General features: G+C 45.0%; 7 non-coding genes across 7 annotated transcripts; all 7 read left to right on the top strand.

The window, feature by feature from the left end:
• The first annotated feature begins 508 nt into the window (after positions 1-508).
• trnav-aac (transfer RNA valine (anticodon AAC)) lies at positions 509-581 on the top strand. The gene has a single exon. It is a non-coding gene; the product is annotated as a tRNA-Val (tRNA).
• A 1,655-nt stretch (positions 582-2,236) lies between these two features.
• Positions 2,237-2,318, top strand: trnal-cag (transfer RNA leucine (anticodon CAG)). Its single transcript has one exon. It is a non-coding gene; the product is annotated as a tRNA-Leu (tRNA).
• A 1,484-nt stretch (positions 2,319-3,802) lies between these two features.
• trnav-aac (transfer RNA valine (anticodon AAC)) lies at positions 3,803-3,875 on the top strand. Its single transcript has one exon. It is a non-coding gene; the product is annotated as a tRNA-Val (tRNA).
• A 1,655-nt stretch (positions 3,876-5,530) lies between these two features.
• trnal-cag (transfer RNA leucine (anticodon CAG)) lies at positions 5,531-5,612 on the top strand. Its single transcript has one exon. It is a non-coding gene; the product is annotated as a tRNA-Leu (tRNA).
• Positions 5,613-7,094: 1,482 nt separating this feature from the next.
• Positions 7,095-7,167, top strand: trnav-aac (transfer RNA valine (anticodon AAC)). Its single transcript has one exon. It is a non-coding gene; the product is annotated as a tRNA-Val (tRNA).
• Positions 7,168-8,822: 1,655 nt separating this feature from the next.
• trnal-cag (transfer RNA leucine (anticodon CAG)) lies at positions 8,823-8,904 on the top strand. The gene has a single exon. It is a non-coding gene; the product is annotated as a tRNA-Leu (tRNA).
• Positions 8,905-10,386: 1,482 nt separating this feature from the next.
• trnav-aac (transfer RNA valine (anticodon AAC)) lies at positions 10,387-10,459 on the top strand. The gene has a single exon. It is a non-coding gene; the product is annotated as a tRNA-Val (tRNA).
• The last annotated feature ends 11,321 nt before the right edge of the window (positions 10,460-21,780 follow it).

Here is a 21,780-nt window from a genome sequence, read left to right on the forward strand (position 1 = left end):
CATTTGGCCTCCATCCCTCTAAACCCATCCTATCCAGAAACTGATCCGATTACCATTGCAATTTTCTGAGTGCAATAGCCTCCTCCACTTCCTCTGGTAGCTCATTCCATACACGCACAACCTTGTGTGTGGGAAATGTGCCTCAGGTCCTTTGTCAATTTCAGAGCACTCACCTTAAACCTATGCTCCCGAGTTTCCAACTCACCCCAGCTTGGGTAAAACACGTAAATACTCAGTTCAAAACCCTTCCATAAAATCATGTCGCAGCCGTTATGCTGCCGGGAAAGTTGTCCCAGCCTATTCCACCTCACTCTACAGTCCGAACATTGACCACATCCTTGTCTATATTTTGTCACCAATTTCACGTCTGTTTCTTTTTTTTAACTTTTTCAAGATGTCAATTACCCTGGATAACAACGAGCTGTTGGAAAAAGAAAGGTGAAACGGAGAATGGCTTCAACTTTCAGTGCTGGATGCCACAGAGCCGCAGCGCGGCCGGCGCAGGCTTGTTTCTGTAGTGTAGTGGTCATCACATTCGCCTAACACGCGAAAGGTCCCCAGTTCGAAACTGGGCAGAAACTGCTTTGTTCTTCAATTGCAGCCTTTTACACGGACAAGAACGCAGCTTTCTTGCTTGCTTTCCCATCTGCAAACCTGCCTTCGAAATCGCTCGAACAAATCTGCTCTCTTTGTGAAATGTAATGCAATTCCATTAAATTAGTTTGCAAAGCATTGTAAAGGTTTTCTCCAAGCTGGGTCTGATCATATGCCATTCTGTTTCAGAGTGTAGTTACCGCGTTCTGAATCTTCCACAAAAAGCAGTACCGCATTTGCATTCCTTGCGCAGGCGGGCTGGTTCAAAGACAGCGAAGAAGCTGATGAGCTGGTGTCACAGTACGCCACGGATTCCTCAACTGGTCTGTCTGACAAATGTACCCCAAAGTCGTCTCTGCAAGGCCTCATTTGGAAGCTGTCTGTCGTTATTCAACGTGCGAGAATTGGCAGTAGAGGTGCTGAATCATGGTTTGGATCAGTTCGCACGTTATAGTGACTCATTCAATCAGCAACAGCAATGAAAGAAATTACACTCTCAGAGGAACCTCTGGACTTGTGATTTCATAGCGTCGCTAGTATTAAGGTGAGCCCCGAGATCTAAGCCAAGTTGGAACTGAAACGGAGGAATTGACAGAGAGGCTACAGAATGACATCGCAACCTTTTGGTTTTCTTTAAATCACTGACGAGCAGGAAAATGTAAACGGGAGGGCGAGTGGGAAAGTGAGGCAGTTGCAGCTCTGGTGAATCTCCTTCTTTGTGAGTCACTCAGCAACAAGAGACGTGAAGGTGACTCATGCGGGAGAGCTCTTCACATCGAGAACAAAAAGCACTCAAGGGCAGTTAGCACCTCTTCCGCAGTGGGGGTGGGGTGAGTAGGACCTTCTGTTACTATGTTCAGAAACTGCCTTTTAAATTGACGTGAACAGAAACTGCATTTCTAATAAGCACCATGGAATTTAGCAAAATTTATTGAGTCGCTTCTCGTCGATTCGCACACAGGTTTCCAACTCAGTTGGTATCCATGTGGCTCATGTCCAGGTATGAACATCCCTGCAGCCAATTGCACGGTTAAGGTAAAAGGCAAGGAAAGTGGCATCTCGAACTGGCCCCGAGGTCAGAGCATCCTCCCAATGTGATCTGTCGTTCTCGGATTGCAATGCTACTTCCGGTTTTAGGATGGAGAACATTCTTTGGGACTCTTATTCTGCAAAACAGACACAGTGACTGAAACGATGCTGCACGGTATAATGTGGAACACGGCCTGCTCAGCTTTGTGCATTTTCCCTGCAGTCCGGTGTGTTTCATGTTCCGTGTAAACGTGAAAGTTGTCCTGTTTCGAGCAATGGGTGAAATCATTCAGCAAAGCAAGAATCGAAATTGAAGTAATGTCAAGCAGCTCATGGTGATTTGACCAAATCATAACCGAACATATATTCTCACGCAGTCAAAGATACATTTCTGGTTGAAAAGAGTCTGAGAAGATAGACTCAGCTTACCATTGATTTTTGTCTGGATTGATGGGCTTTCATGATCTGCTGCGAAATTGTCATTGTAGCTGGGCACATCCCAGCAGCTGTGCGAGTCGGAGAGGGATCATGGAACCCTTTTCATTTGACTTAGCATGTGTGGTTATGCAGGAGCACAATTCGAAATGCAAGTAAATGCGCTGCCTCGCTGTCTGGTAGTGTGGCCGAGCGGTCTAAGGCGCTGGATCCAGGTTCCAGTCCTGAAAGGGGCGTGGGTTCGAATCCCACCACTGCCATTTCAGCTGGTCAACTCCACCGCTGCAGCGTTGTTAAAATCCCCGCTGCGTTGATATTCCAGGGGAATTAACTGTGGTGAATATTGTGAAGTCTCTCTGCTGTCGTGATGGTGCTCGCCTCCCCTGCCGAAAATCGCAAACAGCTCAACGCTTGCTTTACGTTCCATGCAAGTTGAGTTTTTACTGGAACCGAATGGAGACTGTTATTTCATCGCTGTTGTGAAACAAAGTCCTGCGCTGAATCGATTCATCGTTATTTGGCTTTCTGGCGAATGGGAAATTCTTTCCACTGAATGTGTTATTGAATTTCTCCCATTTCCTTCATTTCCGTCTTGGAGACACCGGAAGGGAAAGGTAATCTAATCGAGACTGTGATTGGTGAAATTCACTTTTTTTATGGCCCATACTTATTATATTCTTTCTTTCTCTCTTTTCAGCATTGTCCGGGAAGTGGTGGTGCACTAAGGCTGCAGTATGTTTGAAAGAGTAGTTTGGAATTGCCCAGTTGTTAGTTGTGAGGTTACTTTATGCCTCATGCCCTCGGACTGTCTCACATTTAGCATTCATGCTTCGCTGTGTCTGAACATGCATTAGGTATGCCAGTTTTGTTTGTGTTCCGTGTTAAATGCTTTCTGTTTGCGATTCGCTCAATACATTACGAGTTAACAGGGGTTCTGAGGTAACTTCCAGCAGCAAAAATCCTCAACTGAGGATCTGGAAAAATTTCACGAAGTATGGTCAGTCACAGCAAAAGTAAGGGAGTCGTTCGTTTCTGCAGTGTTTCACAATACTACCTTTCCCGTGAGCAGTCGAACAGTCTAAATGATTGTGCTACAGACTGCGACGGCAAGCTCCGCTAAAAAGTAATCCTTTCAAACACAACGTTATTGGGGTACACCGCGTGGAAACAGATACTTCGGTGTATCTCATCCATGCTCACCACATATCCAAAATTAAACAAGTCCCGTTCCACAGCATTTGGCCTCCATCCCTCTAAACCCATCCTATCCAGAAACTGATCCGATTACCATTGCAATTTTCTGAGTGCAATAGCCTCCTCCACTTCCTCTGGTAGCTCATTCCATACACGCACAACCTTGTGTGTGGGAAATGTGCCTCAGGTCCTTTGTCAATTTCAGAGCACTCACCTTAAACCTATGCTCCCGAGTTTCCAACTCACCCCAGCTTGGGTAAAACACGTAAATACTCAGTTCAAAACCCTTCCATAAAATCATGTCGCAGCCGTTATGCTGCCGGGAAAGTTGTCCCAGCCTATTCCACCTCACTCTACAGTCCGAACATTGACCACATCCTTGTCTATATTTTGTCACCAATTTCACGTCTGTTTCTTTTTTTTTAACTTTTTCAAGATGTCAATTACCCTGGATAACAACGAGCTGTTGGAAAAAGAAAGGTGAAACGGAGAATGGCTTCAACTTTCAGTGCTGGATGCCACAGAGCCGCAGCGCGGCCGGCGCAGGCTTGTTTCTGTAGTGTAGTGGTCATCACATTCGCCTAACACGCGAAAGGTCCCCAGTTCGAAACTGGGCAGAAACTGCTTTGTTCTTCAATTGCAGCCTTTTACACGGACAAGAACGCAGCTTTCTTGCTTGCTTTCCCATCTGCAAACCTGCCTTCGAAATCGCTCGAACAAATCTGCTCTCTTTGTGAAATGTAATGCAATTCCATTAAATTAGTTTGCAAAGCATTGTAAAGGTTTTCTCCAAGCTGGGTCTGATCATATGCCATTCTGTTTCAGAGTGTAGTTACCGCGTTCTGAATCTTCCACAAAAAGCAGTACCGCATTTGCATTCCTTGCGCAGGCGGGCTGGTTCAAAGACAGCGAAGAAGCTGATGAGCTGGTGTCACAGTACGCCACGGATTCCTCAACTGGTCTGTCTGACAAATGTACCCCAAAGTCGTCTCTGCAAGGCCTCATTTGGAAGCTGTCTGTCGTTATTCAACGTGCGAGAATTGGCAGTAGAGGTGCTGAATCATGGTTTGGATCAGTTCGCACGTTATAGTGACTCATTCAATCAGCAACAGCAATGAAAGAAATTACACTCTCAGAGGAACCTCTGGACTTGTGATTTCATAGCGTCGCTAGTATTAAGGTGAGCCCCGAGATCTAAGCCAAGTTGGAACTGAAACGGAGGAATTGACAGAGAGGCTACAGAATGACATCGCAACCTTTTGGTTTTCTTTAAATCACTGACGAGCAGGAAAATGTAAACGGGAGGGCGAGTGGGAAAGTGAGGCAGTTGCAGCTCTGGTGAATCTCCTTCTTTGTGAGTCACTCAGCAACAAGAGACGTGAAGGTGACTCATGCGGGAGAGCTCTTCACATCGAGAACAAAAAGCACTCAAGGGCAGTTAGCACCTCTTCCGCAGTGGGGGTGGGGTGAGTAGGACCTTCTGTTACTATGTTCAGAAACTGCCTTTTAAATTGACGTGAACAGAAACTGCATTTCTAATAAGCACCATGGAATTTAGCAAAATTTATTGAGTCGCTTCTCGTCGATTCGCACACAGGTTTCCAACTCAGTTGGTATCCATGTGGCTCATGTCCAGGTATGAACATCCCTGCAGCCAATTGCACGGTTAAGGTAAAAGGCAAGGAAAGTGGCATCTCGAACTGGCCCCGAGGTCAGAGCATCCTCCCAATGTGATCTGTCGTTCTCGGATTGCAATGCTACTTCCGGTTTTAGGATGGAGAACATTCTTTGGGACTCTTATTCTGCAAAACAGACACAGTGACTGAAACGATGCTGCACGGTATAATGTGGAACACGGCCTGCTCAGCTTTGTGCATTTTCCCTGCAGTCCGGTGTGTTTCATGTTCCGTGTAAACGTGAAAGTTGTCCTGTTTCGAGCAATGGGTGAAATCATTCAGCAAAGCAAGAATCGAAATTGAAGTAATGTCAAGCAGCTCATGGTGATTTGACCAAATCATAACCGAACATATATTCTCACGCAGTCAAAGATACATTTCTGGTTGAAAAGAGTCTGAGAAGATAGACTCAGCTTACCATTGATTTTTGTCTGGATTGATGGGCTTTCATGATCTGCTGCGAAATTGTCATTGTAGCTGGGCACATCCCAGCAGCTGTGCGAGTCGGAGAGGGATCATGGAACCCTTTTCATTTGACTTAGCATGTGTGGTTATGCAGGAGCACAATTCGAAATGCAAGTAAATGCGCTGCCTCACTGTCTGGTAGTGTGGCCGAGCGGTCTAAGGCGCTGGATCCAGGTTCCAGTCCTGAAAGGGGCGTGGGTTCGAATCCCACCACTGCCATTTCAGCTGATCAACTCCACCGCTGCAGCGTTGTTAAAATCCCCGCTGTGTTGATATTCCAGGGGAATTAACTGTGGTGAATATTGTGAAGTCTCTCTGCTGTCGTGATGGTGCTCGCCTCCCCTGCCGAAAATCGCAAACAGCTCAACGCTTGCTTTACGTTCCATGCAAGTTGAGTTTTTACTGGAACCGAATGGAGACTGTTATTTCATCGCTGTTGTGAAACAAAGTCCTGCGCTGAATCGATTCATCGTTATTTGGCTTTCTGGCGAATGGGAAATTCTTTCCACTGAATGTGTTATTGAATTTCTCCCATTTCCTTCATTTCCGTCTTGGAGACACCGGAAGGGAAAGGTAATCTAATCGAGACTGTGATTGGTGAAATTCACTTTTTTATGGCCCATACTTATTATATTCTTTCTTTCTCTCTTTTCAGCATTGTCCGGGAAGTGGTGGTGCACTAAGGCTGCAGTATGTTTGAAAGAGTAGTTTGGAATTGCCCAGTTGTTAGTTGTGAGGTTACTTTATGCCTCATGCCCTCGGACTGTCTCACATTTAGCATTCATGCTTCGCTGTGTCTGAACATGCATTAGGTATGCCAGTTTTGTTTGTGTTCCGTGTTAAATGCTTTCTGTTTGCGATTCGCTCAATACATTACGAGTTAACAGGGGTTCTGAGGTAACTTCCAGCAGCAAAAATCCTCAACTGAGGATCTGGAAAAATTTCACGAAGTATGGTCAGTCACAGCAAAAGTAAGGGAGTCGTTCGTTTCTGCAGTGTTTCACAATACTACCTTTCCCGTGAGCAGTCGAACAGTCTAAATGATTGTGCTACAGACTGCGACGGCAAGCTCCGCTAAAAAGTAATCCTTTCAAACACAACGTTATTGGGGTACACCGCGTGGAAACAGATACTTCGGTGTATCTCATCCATGCTCACCACATATCCAAAATTAAACAAGTCCCGTTCCACAGCATTTGGCCTCCATCCCTCTAAACCCATCCTATCCAGAAACTGATCCGATTACCATTGCAATTTTCTGAGTGCAATAGCCTCCTCCACTTCCTCTGGTAGCTCATTCCATACACGCACAACCTTGTGTGTGGGAAATGTGCCTCAGGTCCTTTGTCAATTTCAGAGCACTCACCTTAAACCTATGCTCCCGAGTTTCCAACTCACCCCAGCTTGGGTAAAACACGTAAATACTCAGTTCAAAACCCTTCCATAAAATCATGTCGCAGCCGTTATGCTGCCGGGAAAGTTGTCCCAGCCTATTCCACCTCACTCTACAGTCCGAACATTGACCACATCCTTGTCTATATTTTGTCACCAATTTCACGTCTGTTTCTTTTTTTTAACTTTTTCAAGATGTCAATTACCCTGGATAACAACGAGCTGTTGGAAAAAGAAAGGTGAAACGGAGAATGGCTTCAACTTTCAGTGCTGGATGCCACAGAGCCGCAGCGCGGCCGGCGCAGGCTTGTTTCTGTAGTGTAGTGGTCATCACATTCGCCTAACACGCGAAAGGTCCCCAGTTCGAAACTGGGCAGAAACTGCTTTGTTCTTCAATTGCAGCCTTTTACACGGACAACAACGCAGCTTTCTTGCTTGCTTTCCCATCTGCAAACCTGCCTTCGAAATCGCTCGAACAAATCTGCTCTCTTTGTGAAATGTAATGCAATTCCATTAAATTAGTTTGCAAAGCATTGTAAAGGTTTTCTCCAAGCTGGGTCTGATCATATGCCATTCTGTTTCAGAGTGTAGTTACCGCGTTCTGAATCTTCCACAAAAAGCAGTACCGCATTTGCATTCCTTGCGCAGGCGGGCCGGTTCAAAGACAGCGAAGAAGCTGATGAGCTGGTGTCACAGTACGCCACGGATTCCTCAACTGGTCTGTCTGACAAATGTACCCCAAAGTCGTCTCTGCAAGGCCTCATTTGGAAGCTGTATGTCGTTATTCAACGTGCGAGAATTGCCAGCAGAGGTGCTGAATCATGGTTTGGATCAGTTCGCACGTTATAGTGACTCATTCAATCAGCAACAGCAATGAAAGAAATTACACTCTCAGAGGAACCTCTGGACTTGTGATTTCATAGCGTCGCTAGTATTAAGGTGAGCCCCGAGATCTAAGCCAAGTTGGAACTGAAACGGAGGAATTGACAGAGAGGCTACAGAATGACATCGCAACCTTTTGGTTTTCTTTAAATCACTGACGAGCAGGAAAATGTAAACGGGAGGGCGAGTGGGAAAGTGAGGCAGTTGCAGCTCTGGTGAATCTCCTTCTTTGTGAGTCACTCAGCAACAAGAGACGTGAAGGTGACTCATGCGGGAGAGCTCTTCACATCGAGAACAAAAAGCACTCAAGGGCAGTTAGCACCTCTTCCGCAGTGGGGGTGGGGTGAGTAGGACCTTCTGTTACTATGTTCAGAAACTGCCTTTTAAATTGACGTGAACAGAAACTGCATTTCTAATAAGCACCATGGAATTTAGCAAAATTTATTGAGTCGCTTCTCGTCGATTCGCACACAGGTTTCCAACTCAGTTGGTATCCATGTGGCTCATGTCCAGGTATGAACATCCCTGCAGCCAATTGCACGGTTAAGGTAAAAGGCAAGGAAAGTGGCATCTCGAACTGGCCCCGAGGTCAGAGCATCCTCCCAATGTGATCTGTCGTTCTCGGATTGTAATGCTACTTCCGGTTTTAGGATGGAGAACATTCTTTGGGACTCTTATTCTGCAAAACAGACACAGTGACTGAAACGATGCTGCACGGTATAATGTGGAACACGGCCTGCTCAGCTTTGTGCATTTTCCCTGCAGTCCGGTGTGTTTCATGTTCCGTGTAAACGTGAAAGTTGTCCTGTTTCGAGCAATGGGTGAAATCATTCAGCAAAGCAAGAATCGAAATTGAAGTAATGTCAAGCAGCTCATGGTGATTTGACCAAATCATAACCGAACATATATTCTCACGCAGTCAAAGATACATTTCTGGTTGAAAAGAGTCTGAGAAGATAGACTCAGCTTACCATTGATTTTTGTCTGGATTGATGGGCTTTCATGATCTGCTGCGAAATTGTCATTGTAGCTGGGCACATCCCAGCAGCTGTGCGAGTCGGAGAGGGATCATGGAACCCTTTTCATTTGACTTAGCATGTGTGGTTATGCAGGAGCACAATTCGAAATGCAAGTAAATGCGCTGCCTCGCTGTCTGGTAGTGTGGCCGAGCGGTCTAAGGCGCTGGATCCAGGTTCTAGTCCTGAAAGGGGCGTGGGTTCGAATCCCACCACTGCCATTTCAGCTGGTCAACTCCACCGCTGCAGCGTTGTTAAAATCCCCGCTGTGTTGATATTCCAGGGGAATTAACTGTGGTGAATATTGTGAAGTCTCTCTGCTGTCATGATGGTGCTCGCCTCCCCTGCCGAAAATCGCAAACAGCTCAACGCTTGCTTTACGTTCCATGCAAGTTGAGTTTTTACTGGAACCGAATGGAGACTGTTATTTCATCGCTGTTGTGAAACAAAGTCCTGCGCTGAATCGATTCATCGTTATTTGGCTTTCTGGCGAATGGGAAATTCTTTCCACTGAATGTGTTATTGAATTTCTCCCATTTCCTTCATTTCCGTCTTGGAGACACCGGAAGGGAAAGGTAATCTAATCGAGACTGTGATTGGTGAAATTCACTTTTTTTATGGCCCATACTTATTATATTCTTTCTTTCTCTCTTTTCAGCATTGTCCGGGAAGTGGTGGTGCACTAAGGCTGCAGTATGTTTGAAAGAGTAGTTTGGAATTGCCCAGTTGTTAGTTGTGAGGTTACTTTATGCCTCATGCCCTCGGACTGTCTCACATTTAGCATTCATGCTTCGCTGTGTCTGAACATGCATTAGGTATGCCAGTTTTGTTTGTGTTCCGTGTTAAATGCTTTCTGTTTGCGATTCGCTCAATACATTACGAGTTAACAGGGGTTCTGAGGTAACTTCCAGCAGCAAAAATCCTCAACTGAGGATCTGGAAAAATTTCACGAAGTATGGTCAGTCACAGCAAAAGTAAGGGAGTCGTTCGTTTCTGCAGTGTTTCACAATACTACCTTTCCCGTGAGCAGTCGAACAGTCTAAATGATTGTGCTACAGACTGCGACGGCAAGCTCCGCTAAAAAGTAATCCTTTCAAACACAACGTTATTGGGGTACACCGCGTGGAAACAGATACTTCGGTGTATCTCATCCATGCTCACCACATATCCAAAATTAAACAAGTCCCGTTCCACAGCATTTGGCCTCCATCCCTCTAAACCCATCCTATCCAGAAACTGATCCGATTACCATTGCAATTTTCTGAGTGCAATAGCCTCCTCCACTTCCTCTGGTAGCTCATTCCATACACGCACAACCTTGTGTGTGGGAAATGTGCCTCAGGTCCTTTGTCAATTTCAGAGCACTCACCTTAAACCTATGCTCCCGAGTTTCCAACTCACCCCAGCTTGGGTAAAACACGTAAATACTCAGTTCAAAACCCTTCCATAAAATCATGTCGCAGCCGTTATGCTGCCGGGAAAGTTGTCCCAGCCTATTCCACCTCACTCTACAGTCCGAACATTGACCACATCCTTGTCTATATTTTGTCACCAATTTCACGTCTGTTTCTTTTTTTAACTTTTTCAAGATGTCAATTACCCTGGATAACAACGAGCTGTTGGAAAAAGAAAGGTGAAACGGAGAATGGCTTCAACTTTCAGTGCTGGATGCCACAGAGCCGCAGCACGGCCGGCGCAGGCTTGTTTCTGTAGTGTAGTGGTCATCACATTCGCCTAACACGCGAAAGGTCCCCAGTTCGAAACTGGGCAGAAACTGCTTTGTTCTTCAATTGCAGCCTTTTACACGGACAACAACGCAGCTTTCTTGCTTGCTTTCCCATCTGCAAACCTGCCTTCGAAATCGCTCGAACAAATCTGCTCTCTTTGTGAAATGTAATGCAATTGCATTAAATTAGTTTGCAAAGCATTGTAAAGGTTTTCTCCAAGCTGGGTTTGATCATATGCCATTCTGTTTCAGAGTGTAGTTACCGCGTTCTGAATCTTCCACAAAAAGCAGTACCGCATTTGCATTCCTTGCGCAGGCGGGCCGGTTCAAAGACAGCGAAGAAGCTGATGAGCTGGTGTCACAGTACGCCACGGATTCCTCAACTGGTCTGTCTGACAAATGTACCCCAAAGTCGTCTCTGCAAGGCCTCATTTGGAAGCTGTATGTCGTTATTCAACGTGCGAGAATTGCCAGCAGAGGTGCTGAATCATGGTTTGGATCAGTTCGCACGTTATAGTGACTCATTCAATCAGCAACAGCAATGAAAGAAATTACACTCTCAGAGGAACCTCTGGACTTGTGATTTCATAGCGTCGCTAGTATTAAGGTGAGCCCCGAGATCTAAGCCAAGTTGGAACTGTAACGGAGGAATTGACAGAGAGGCTACAGAATGACATCGCAACCTTTTGGTTTTCTTTAAATCACTGACGAGCAGGAAAATGTAAACGGGAGGGCGAGTGGGAAAGTGAGGCAGTTGCAGCTCTGGTGAATCTCCTTCTTTGTGAGTCACTCAGCAACAAGAGACGTGAAGGTGACTCATGCGGGAGAGCTCTTCACATTGAGAACAAAAAGCACTCAAGGGCAGTTAGCACCTCTTCCGCAGTGGGGGTGGGGTGAGTAGGACCTTCTGTTACTATGTTCAGAAACTGCCTTTTAAATTGACGTGAACAGAAACTGCATTTCTAATAAGCACCATGGAATTTAGCAAAATTTATTGAGTCGCTTCTCGTCGATTCGCACACAGGTTTCCAAGTCAGTTGGTATCGATGTGGCTCATGTCCAGGTATGAACATCCCTGCAGCCAATTGCACGGTTAAGGTAAAAGGCAAGGAAAGTGGCATCTCGAACTGGCCCCGAGGTCAGAGCATCCTCCCAATGTGATCTGTCGTTCTCGGATTGTAATGCTACCTCCGGTTTTAGGATGGAGAACATTCTTTGGGACTCCTATTCTGCAAAACAGACACAGTGACTGAAACGATGCTGCACGGTATAATGTGGAACACGGCCTGCTCAGCTTTGTGCATTTTCCCTGTAGTCCGGTGTGTTTCATGTTCCGTGTAAACGTGAAAGTTGTCCTGTTTCGAGCAATGTGTGAAATCATTCAGCAAAGCAAGAATCGAAATTGAAGTAATGTCAAGCAGCTCATGGTGATTTGACCAAATCATTACCGAACATATATTCTCACGCAGTCAAAGATACATTTCTGGTTGAAAAGAGTCTGAGAAGGTAGACACATGTAACCATTGATTTTTGTCTGGATTGATGGGCTTTCGTTATCTGCTGCGAAATTGACATTGTAGCCGGGCACATCTCAGCAGCTGTGCGAGTCGGAGAGGGACCATGGAACCCTGTTCATGTGACTTTGCATCTGTTGTTCTGCAGTAGCACGATTGGAAATGGAAGCTATGGCGCATACTTATTATATTCTTTCTTTCTCTCTTTTCAGCATTGTCTGGGAAGGGGTGGTGCACTAAGGTTGCACTATGTATGAAAGAGTAGTTTGGAATTGCCCTGTTGTTAGTTGTGAGACTAACAACAGTTGTTAGTTATTCCTCATGACCTTGGACTGTATCATTCGTGCTTCGCTGTGTCTGAACATGCATTAGGTATGCCAGTTTTGTTTGTGTTCCGTGTTAAATGCTTTCTGCTTGATCTTCGCTCTATAACTTACGAGTTAACAGTGTTTCTGAGGTAACTTCCAGCAGCAAAAATCCTTAACTGAGGGTCTGGGAAAATCTCACGAAGTATGGTCAGTCGGAGCAAAAGTAAGGAAATTGTTCGTTTCAGCAGTGTTTCACAGTACTAACTTTCCGGTGAGCAGTCGAACAGACGAAATGATTGTGCCACAGACTGCCACGGTAAGCTCCGCTAAAAAGTAATCCTTTAAAGCCGGTGTAGGCAACACAACGTTATTGGGGTACCCTGCGTGGAAACAGATACTTCGCTGTATCTCAACCATGCTCACCACATAGCCAAAATTAAACAAGTCCCATTCCCCAGCATTTGACCCCAATCCCTCTAAACCCATCCTGTCCAGAAACTCGTCCAATTACCATTGCAATTTTCTGAGTGCAATAGCCTCCTCCACATCCTCTGGTAGCTCATTCCATACACGCACAACCTTGTGTGTGGGAAATGTGCCTCACATCCTTTGTCAATTTCAGACCACTCACCTTAAACCTGTGCTCTCGAGTTTCCAACTCACCCCAGCTTGGTTAAAACTCATAAATTCTCTGTTTACAACCCTTCCATAAAATCATGTCGCAGCCGTTAACGCTGCCGGGAAAGTTGTCCCAGCCTGTTCCACCTCACTCTACAGTCCAAACATTGACGATATCCTTGCTGAAAATGTGTTGCTGGTTAAAGCGCAGCAGGTCAGGCAGCATCCATGGAACAGGAAATTCGACGTTTCGGGCCAGAGCCCATCATCAGGAATGAGGAGAGTGTACCAGGCAGGCTAAGATAAAAGGTAGGGAGGAGGGAATTGGGGGAGGGGCGATGGAGATGTGATAGATGGAAGGAGGTCAAGGTGAGGGTGATAGGCTGGAGTGTGGTGGGGGCAGAGAGGTCAGGAAGAAGATTGCAGGTTAGGAGGGCGGTGCTGAGTTGAGGGAACCGACTGAGACAAGGTGGGGGGAGGGGAAATGAGGAAACTGGAGAAGTCTGAGTTCATCCCTTGTGGTTGGAGGGTTCCCAGGCGGAAGATGAGGCGCTCTTCCTCCAACCGTCGTGTTGTTATGTTCTGCCGATGGAGGAGTCCATGGACCTGCATGTCCTCGGTGGAGTGGGAGGGAGAGTTAAAGTGTTGAGCCACGGGGTGGTTGGGTTGGTTGGTCCGGGCGCCCCAGAGGTGCTCCCTGAAGCGTTCCACAATTAGGCGGCCCGTCTCCCCAATATAGAGGAGGCCACATCGGGTGCAGCGGATGCAATAGATGATGTGTGTGGAGGTGCAGGTGAATTTGTGGCGGATATGGAAGCATCCCTTGGGGCCTTGGAGAGAAGTAAGGGAGGAGGTGTGGGCGCAAGTTTTACATTTCCTGCGGTTGCAGGGGAAGGTGCCGGGAGTGGAGGTTGGATTGGTGGGGCGGTGTGGACCTGACGTGGGAGTCACGAGGAGAGTGGTCTTTGCGGAACGCTGATAGGGGAGGGGAGGGAAATATATCCCTGGTGGTGGGGTCCGTTTGGAGGTGGCGGAAATGACGGCAGATGATACGTTGTATACGGAAGTTGGTGGGGTGGAAGGTGAGAACCAGTGGGGTTCTGTCTTGGTGGCGGTTGGAGGGGCGGGGCTCAAGGGCGGAGGAGCGGGAAGTGGAGGAGATGCGGTGGAGGGCATCGTCGATCACGTCTGGGGGGAATCTGCGGTCCTTGAAGAAGGAGGCCATCTGGGCTGTACGGTACTGGAACTGGTCCTCCTGGGAGCAGATGCGGCGGAGAAGAACGAATTGGGAATATGGGATGGCGTTTTTACAGGGGGCAGGTTGGTGACGATATCCATATCTATATTTTGTCACCAATTTAAAATCTCTTTTTTTTAAAAAAAATATTTTCAATATGTCAATTACCCTGGATAACAACGAGATATTAGAAAAAGAAAAGTGAAACGTAGAATGTCTTCAACTTTCAGTGCTGGATGCCACTGAACCGCAGGGCATTTGGCTGAGGCTTGTTTCTGTAGTGTAGCGGTCATCACGTTTGCCTCAACACGCGAAAGGTCCCCAGCTCGAAACTGGGTAGAAACTGCTTTGTTCTTCAACTGCAGCCTTTTGCACGGACAAGAACGGAGCTTTATTTCTTGCTTTCCCATCTGCAAACCTGCCTTGGAAATTGCTCGAACAAATCTGCCTTCTTTGTGAAATGTGATGCAATTCCATTTAGTTAGTGCGCAAAGCATGGTAAAGGTTTTCTCCAACCTGGTCAAGCGACTCAATAAATTTTGCTAAATTCCATGGTGCTTATTAGAAATGCAGTTTCTGTTCACGTCAACTTAAAAGGCAGTTTCTGAACATAGTAACAGAAGTTACTACTCACCCCTCCCCCACTCCGGGAGAGGTGCTAACTGCACTTGAGTGCTTTTTGTTCTCGATGTGAAGAGCTCTCCCGCATGAGTCACCTTCACGTCTCTTGTTGCTGAGTGACTCACAAAGAAGGAGTTTCACCAGAGCTGCAACTGCCTCACTTTCCCACTCGAGCTCCCGTTTACATTTTCCTGCTGCTCAGTGATTTAAAGAGAACCAAAAGGTTGCGATGTCATTCTGTAGCCTCTCTGTCCATTCTTCCGTTTCAGTTCCAACATGGCTTATATCTCGGGACGCACCTTAATACTAGCGACGTTATGAAATCACAAGTCCAGAGGTTCCTTTGAGAGTGTAATTTCTTTCATTGCTGTTGCTGATTGAATGAGTCACTAACGTGCGAACTGATCCAAACCATGATTTAGCACCTTTGGGGACTGTATTCATTGAATCTGGGACATGACTTGCAGCTGGAGCAGAAATTGTGGAGGGGAAGCTTGGAAACAGGGATTGGGGGTCAGTGTCACTTCCTGACCCAGCCTGGAATCTCCAAGTACATTTCCAAAACTATACCTAACCATCGGAGTGGCTCGATCTGCCCCTGTGTAGCAGGTCCGAAGGGTTGAATGGAACATCAGAATGTAGGGCTCCGGGACACGAGTGGGCCATTCGGCCCTTTGACACTACTCCACCAGTAAATCAGATTGTGGCTTATCTCATGGCATTCCCACCTGCACTTTGCTCTCCATGCACCATTATCCCTGATTCACCTGTCTATGGAAAATCAGATGAAGCCAACCTCGACATAATATAAGGATTCAGCCCTCCCAAACTTCTGGAAAGGAGAATTCCCACCTGAATGAATTTCCACTTTGTGATTTTTTTTCACTCCAGTTGTGACTGAGGATGGAGGGTGTCACTGTTTCCTTTTCTCGTCCCACTCCTCCACTGCTCACGACAAATGTTAAATGTAACCAGGTTGGTGAAATGACTGATGATAAAGATCTTAGACTGGGTCAGATTCAGTGATAAGAACAAGTCAGGCAGATTTCTTTAGACAGCCACAAGTTACGAACAACACTAGCGGAGGAGTATGGTGGATTTGTGCATAGCACTGCTGCCTCACATACCACGCAGATGGGTTCAGTTCCAACCTCGGGCGACCCTCTTGTGGAGTTTGAACATTTTCCCCACGCCTCTCTGCGTTTCCACCCAGTGATCCAGTTTCCTGCCACAGTCCAAATATGTACAGTTTAAAGTGGATTGCCCATAGTGCCCAAGGACGTGTGGGTTAGTTATGGGAAATGCAGTGTTACATGGATAAGATTGGGGGCATGTCCAAGTGGGGATGCTGTTGGGTGGGTAAGTGTGGACTTAAAGGACGGAACGTCCTGCCTCTACACTGTAGAGCTTCTATGACAATGACAACAAGTTTGGGCTATACAAACACCCAGTGGGTATATACCTAATCCTCTCTCCTCAAGGTCTCATATGTTTTATTTCTCTCTCTCATTCTAAGAGTAACCTTTAAAAGCCTTCCTAATATAAGCCCTTCATCCCAGGAATAAGTGCAATCAAATATCTCTGAACTGCTTCCAATGTGATTATATCCTTTCTCAGATAAGGAGACACAAAAGACTAATCTCACACTCAGATCACAATGTTTATAATTGTTTTCTCAAAGTGCTGTGAGTATTTGCAACACTCTTCCCCACAGAGTATTGGAGGCAGAGATACTGAATTTTTTGAGTCACAGATGGAAGGTTCAAAAATAACAACAGAGTCAAGGATTATCGACAAATTTGCAGCAATGTGCATTGTGAGGGGAAAATGTAGACAGTGGTATCAAATAACATGGCTTCAGAACCTGCAGGAATATAATGCAAAATGAAATGATAATATCGATAAAATGTTAAGGGGGAATACAAGATGGCGGCGATCCAGAAGGTCTGCTTTGCTGGGCTCTGCATCAACACACGGGCAAAGTGTTTCTCTATCCCGCCCCATCCCAGCCATTTACTTAAAATTCAACACTAGAAGAGTGTTTGAATCATTACTGATCCCGGTTTGTCAAAGGGAAATGACAAAACATGGGGAAAGGATCAAGTAAGTCCCAACAAGCGGTGCACCCGTCAGCATCGAGCATGCCTGAGACCGCCGCTGCAACCCACTCCACTCGTTCCATGGACCCAGTTACTCACCGGAACTTGGTCACTGAGTTCACCAAGTTACGTGAAATGATTGAAGCCATGATTGAAGAACCGTTCAGCCGTGGCTAGAGCCGCTCTCAGCCGTGCTCCAGAAACATGAGCAGCAACTTCACAGCCTTGGAAACAGAACAGACGATGCCAAGGGCCGAACTGCAGCGACAGAGACCGTGATCGATTCCTCTCGGGAGAGGATCCTCGCCACTGAAAAACAGGTCTGCACCTTAACTGAACAAGATGACGAACTGAACAAGATGACGAGCTCGAGAACAGGATGAAGAATATTCACATTGTCGGTTTGCTGGAGCGGACAGAAGGTGGTCAGCTGGTGAGTTTTTTTCAAGAACTGGCTGCAGCGATTCCTTCACTTCGAAACTGAGGAGGGACGGGTGAAGACTGAGACAGTTCATCGGGTTATGGCGTGGAAGTCAGACTCAGACCAACATCTTCATCCTGTCCTTGCGCGATTACTTAGTTTTGGGAACAAACAAAGATTGATGGAAGCTTTAGAACCCAGGGGAAAGATCCGATGGGTTTAATTCACGAGGGCTCCAGGATTATGCTCTGTTAGGACTTTTCAGCGGCGGTGACTCAGGAAAGAAAATCTTTTGATGATATCAAGAGAAGAGTAAGGGAACTCGGGATTCAGTATTCCTAACGCTTCCCAGCGGTGCCCGTATTGCTTTGAATGGATCCGTGATCCCGTCTGACTCTCAAGAGAAAGCGAAACGTTTGTGGACATTTTAAAGTAAGTTGGATATTTAGGTAATCATGCTTCTCTCTGAAAGAAATTTTGTTGGATTTTTCTGTTATTAACCAGTGTTAAATTATAGCCGGGAATGGGTAGAGTACTCATTTTTAACTGCTTCATTAGTATTAATACATTTTTTTTCTTTCTTTGCTTGTGTCTGGGGTGCAGCTCCAACTGGAGGGAGTTACAAATGTAGTCGTGATGACTAAGTGCCGACTGAAGGGCAGTTCAAGGCCGATTTTTGTTGTTAATTGCCCTGGATTCTTTATTGGTAGCGAGCACAAAATAAAGTTTTGAGATATGTAAGCGTCCCCAGTGGGCGGTGGGGGGTAAATTCCACAATCGAGTGTCATTGGCATTTTGGATTTTATTTCGTTCTTTGGTTTTTTATGTGTTTAGCTTTGGAACGTTTTGAGAGCTTGTTAGTTGTATTAGTTTTAGTTTGGACAGTTTTTAGGCTCTATGAGTATTTTTTTTCCATTAATGATCAGCGATGTGTAATTTGATGTGAAACTCTAGAGTTGAAATGTTGCTACAGTGTGTTATGGAAAATGATGTGCTTAAATGTTGTACCTGGAACATTAAGAGGAGCCATCTGCCAGTCAAGAGGAAAAATGTACTTTCTAATCTTCAAAAAGAGAGGGTGGATGTTGTCCTATTGCAGGAGATGCACCTTGATAGCAAGGAACATTTGACGTTACAGCAGGGCAGGTTTGATCAGATTTATTTATCATCTTTTAATACTAGGAATAGGGGAGAATCCATACTAGTGAAGAAGAATCTTCCATTTAAATTATTGGATTGTACTAGACATTCACGGAAGGATCAGCATCCCCAGAATCTTGAACTGTGGGAAATAATACAGTATTTTGAATGTTTATTGCCCCCCGGCGCGCCCTCTTAAAATCCTAGTTGATGCATTTTCCAAATTCAGTTATCTTGCATCGTGGCAGATTACCATAGAAGGAGATTTCAACTCTCTTATGGCCCCACGGTGGACAGAATGTCCAAAGGTCCCCCAATACCCTCATTATAATGCAAGCAATTAGTTCTCTGGCAGAACTCGAGCTGGTGGATGTCTGGAGGCAGATCTACCTCACAAGTAGGGATTTTATTTTCTCCTTTAACCCGCAGAAATGGTACACGAGGGTTGATCTCTTCCCCATCCCTGCTACAACCTTAGATTCAGTGGCATCCTCCACAATTGGAAATCTTACCCCAACATACCTGCCCCAGAAGTAAGATAGAAGTTACATGAGATTATGTTGTACGCAGTTGAGGCTCTTATGTTTTTGTCAAATCCCACAGTTATGGCAGCTCACGTGATGCAATGCATTAATTCTCTTATCATCTTTTCGGGCTATAAGATTAATTTTACAAAGTTTGTGTCCATCCCTATGGGAGGTCTCAGGGAAATACCTGATGTTGAAGGCAAATCCTGGTTTCCTTTTAATTGGTTACGGGAGTGGTTTCCCTATTTCGGTATATTCCTTACATCGGTCTTTGATAATTTATTTAGCATGCACTATGTCCATTTGTTTGACCAAATTAAACACGACCTTCAAAGATGGGATGCACTTCCAATATCCTGGCTAGGTCGGATGGTTGTTCTTAAAATGAATGTCCTTCCTTATTTGCTATACTCTGTGTGAATTATTCTTTTGATGTTTCCCAGACAGATAGTTAGGAGATTTAATGGCTGGTTTAGCTCTTTTATTTGGCACCATAAGCGACTCTTTATCAAGCTAACCAAATTGCAACTACCTCACAGAGTGTGTGGAGTAGATTCCCAGATTAAAATCTATCAATTAAGCTCTTTATTATCCCATGTTAGTGTCTGAGCCACTGAGGACTCAGCGTCACTGCGGTTAGATATTGAACTCTCTCAGAGAAAGTGAACCCTTATTAGTCTGTTTTTCTTAGAAAAAATGGCATTGTGGAGTATTCTCATAACCCAATAATTATCAATCCTGTTAAAACATGAATGACAATGTGTCAGATCGAGGGCAATACAGCCAAAACCATGTTTCTTACCCCTACAATTGGTAACACCGAGTTGTCAACCGGGGATAATGGATTCCATGTTTAAACTGTGGGAAGTCAGGGGTGTAACTTGCTTGAGTGATTTAGAATTAATTGAATCCCTACAGTGTGGAAAGAAGCCCTTGGCCCAACAAGTCGACTTCGACCCACCCAGACCCATTCCCCTACCATCCTATATTTACCCTGACTAATGTTCCAACCTACATAGCCCTGAACACTATGGGTGATTTATCAATAGCCAATTCATCTAACCTGCATATCTGTGGATCCTGGTGCTGTGAGGCCGCAGTGCTAATTACTGAGCCACCACGTGTTATTTGAGGGAGAAAGAATGACATCATTTGATCAAATAACTCGTAAGTATGGACTACCTACTGAAGACATCTTCTGTTTTTTTTTCCAGATCAGAGATTTTATTTTTAAAACATACAGCTTTAACAGATTCTTACAGATGAGATAGAGAGAAGTGGGTGCTTATTGCTTAGAATACACTCTCTGTCAGTACTCTTTATCACTAGTTGGAGTGTGTCCCCTCAAATGAGACTGTGCAGCTTTGTGATGCCTGCGAGAGAGTGTTGGGGGTTCAGAATACCTCGGAGAGATGGGAGGATATTTGTGAAAATGCTCGAAGGATTTTGATCTGTAATAGGACCCATTCCATGCATTTGAAAATTCTTCATAGGATCTACCTGACACAGATTGACTCTCAAAATGCAAAATTGGATTATCTTCAGCCTGTCGTAAATGCAGAATGACTACAGACACTCTTGCTCATTGCTTGTTACCCTGCTGCAGGCTTCATATATATTGGAGCACTGTGGTAGCTCTGATAGAGTAGATATTGGGGACTGAATTGGAGATGGATCTGGTTTTTCTTTTCCTGTGCCTGCTCAGAGTTCTTTATGCAGATGCACATAAGGAAAAAAGAAATATCCTTACTTTCTGTGCTAGGAAACATGTTCTGTTGTGTTGGATGGCTGAAAACCCCGGGTCTGTTGGGTCGTCGTAAGTTCTTCATGGAGAATATCCCTTTGGACTTTCTCACCAGTTTGGTTCATCAAAAAACAGAGATTTATATAAGACATGGCAGCATTTTTTGGATTACCACGATGCAGGTTTATCTATCACATTAAGAAGGGCTTTTATATAGCCATGACTATATTGTCTAATGAATCTAATATTAAGCGAGGAACAATTATGAACATAAAAATGCGTATCAGTTAATGTTCTTGAAGAATGAGAGCTATCGTTTTGTTATGCTGAGCTATACTATTTATTCATTATTTAGAATTAATAGAATCCCTACAGCGTGGAAACAAGCCCTTGGGCCCAACAGGTCGACTTCGACCCACCCAGACCCATTCCCCTACCATCCTATATTTACCCTGACTATTGTTTATTTTTGTTTTTCTTCTGTCCATTTAGTCTTTTAACTTGTTTTGTATGTACATGTGCATGCGTGTAATTTTGTTCAGTTATTTGAGTTGTGTTGTTAATGGGTTACTATAATATTAAAAATCTATTTTCAATAAAATTACTTTTTAAAAAATAAAATAAATGGTAACATTGATAGAATAGAGTACCAAAGAACTCTCATTAGAGAGACCATGTCTAGGTGACATCCTCAGTGCTTGGGAGCCTCCTGTGAAGCACTTCTGTGATGTTTCCTCCGGCATTTAAAGTAGTTTATATCTGCCACGCCCGGTTGTCAGTTCCAGCTGTCCGCTGAAATGTCTGCAACACCAATTCCCAGCTCGGTGAACAGAACCACAACAATGAACACCCGCTACAAATCTTCTCACAAACTATATACACTTCAATAAGAACCTCCTTCGGTTTCCTAGGCTGTAAAGAAACAAGTTCTAACCTGTCCAATTTCTCCCCATAACTTAAACCCTTTAGCTCAGGAAACATCTCTGAAATTTCTTCTACACTCTTCCTTGTTCAATAATATCCTTTCTCGAGCAAGGTGAACAAAACTGAACACCATACTCCAACTGCAGCCTTACTAATATCCTGTATAATTGCAACATAACGTCCCAACTTCTATCCTCAATGCCCTGATGTAGGCCAGT

Source organism: Hemiscyllium ocellatum, unplaced genomic scaffold, assembly GCF_020745735.1.
Source record: "Hemiscyllium ocellatum isolate sHemOce1 unplaced genomic scaffold, sHemOce1.pat.X.cur. scaffold_816_pat_ctg1, whole genome shotgun sequence".
In the NCBI taxonomy this organism is placed as follows: domain Eukaryota; kingdom Metazoa; phylum Chordata; class Chondrichthyes; order Orectolobiformes; family Hemiscylliidae; genus Hemiscyllium; species Hemiscyllium ocellatum.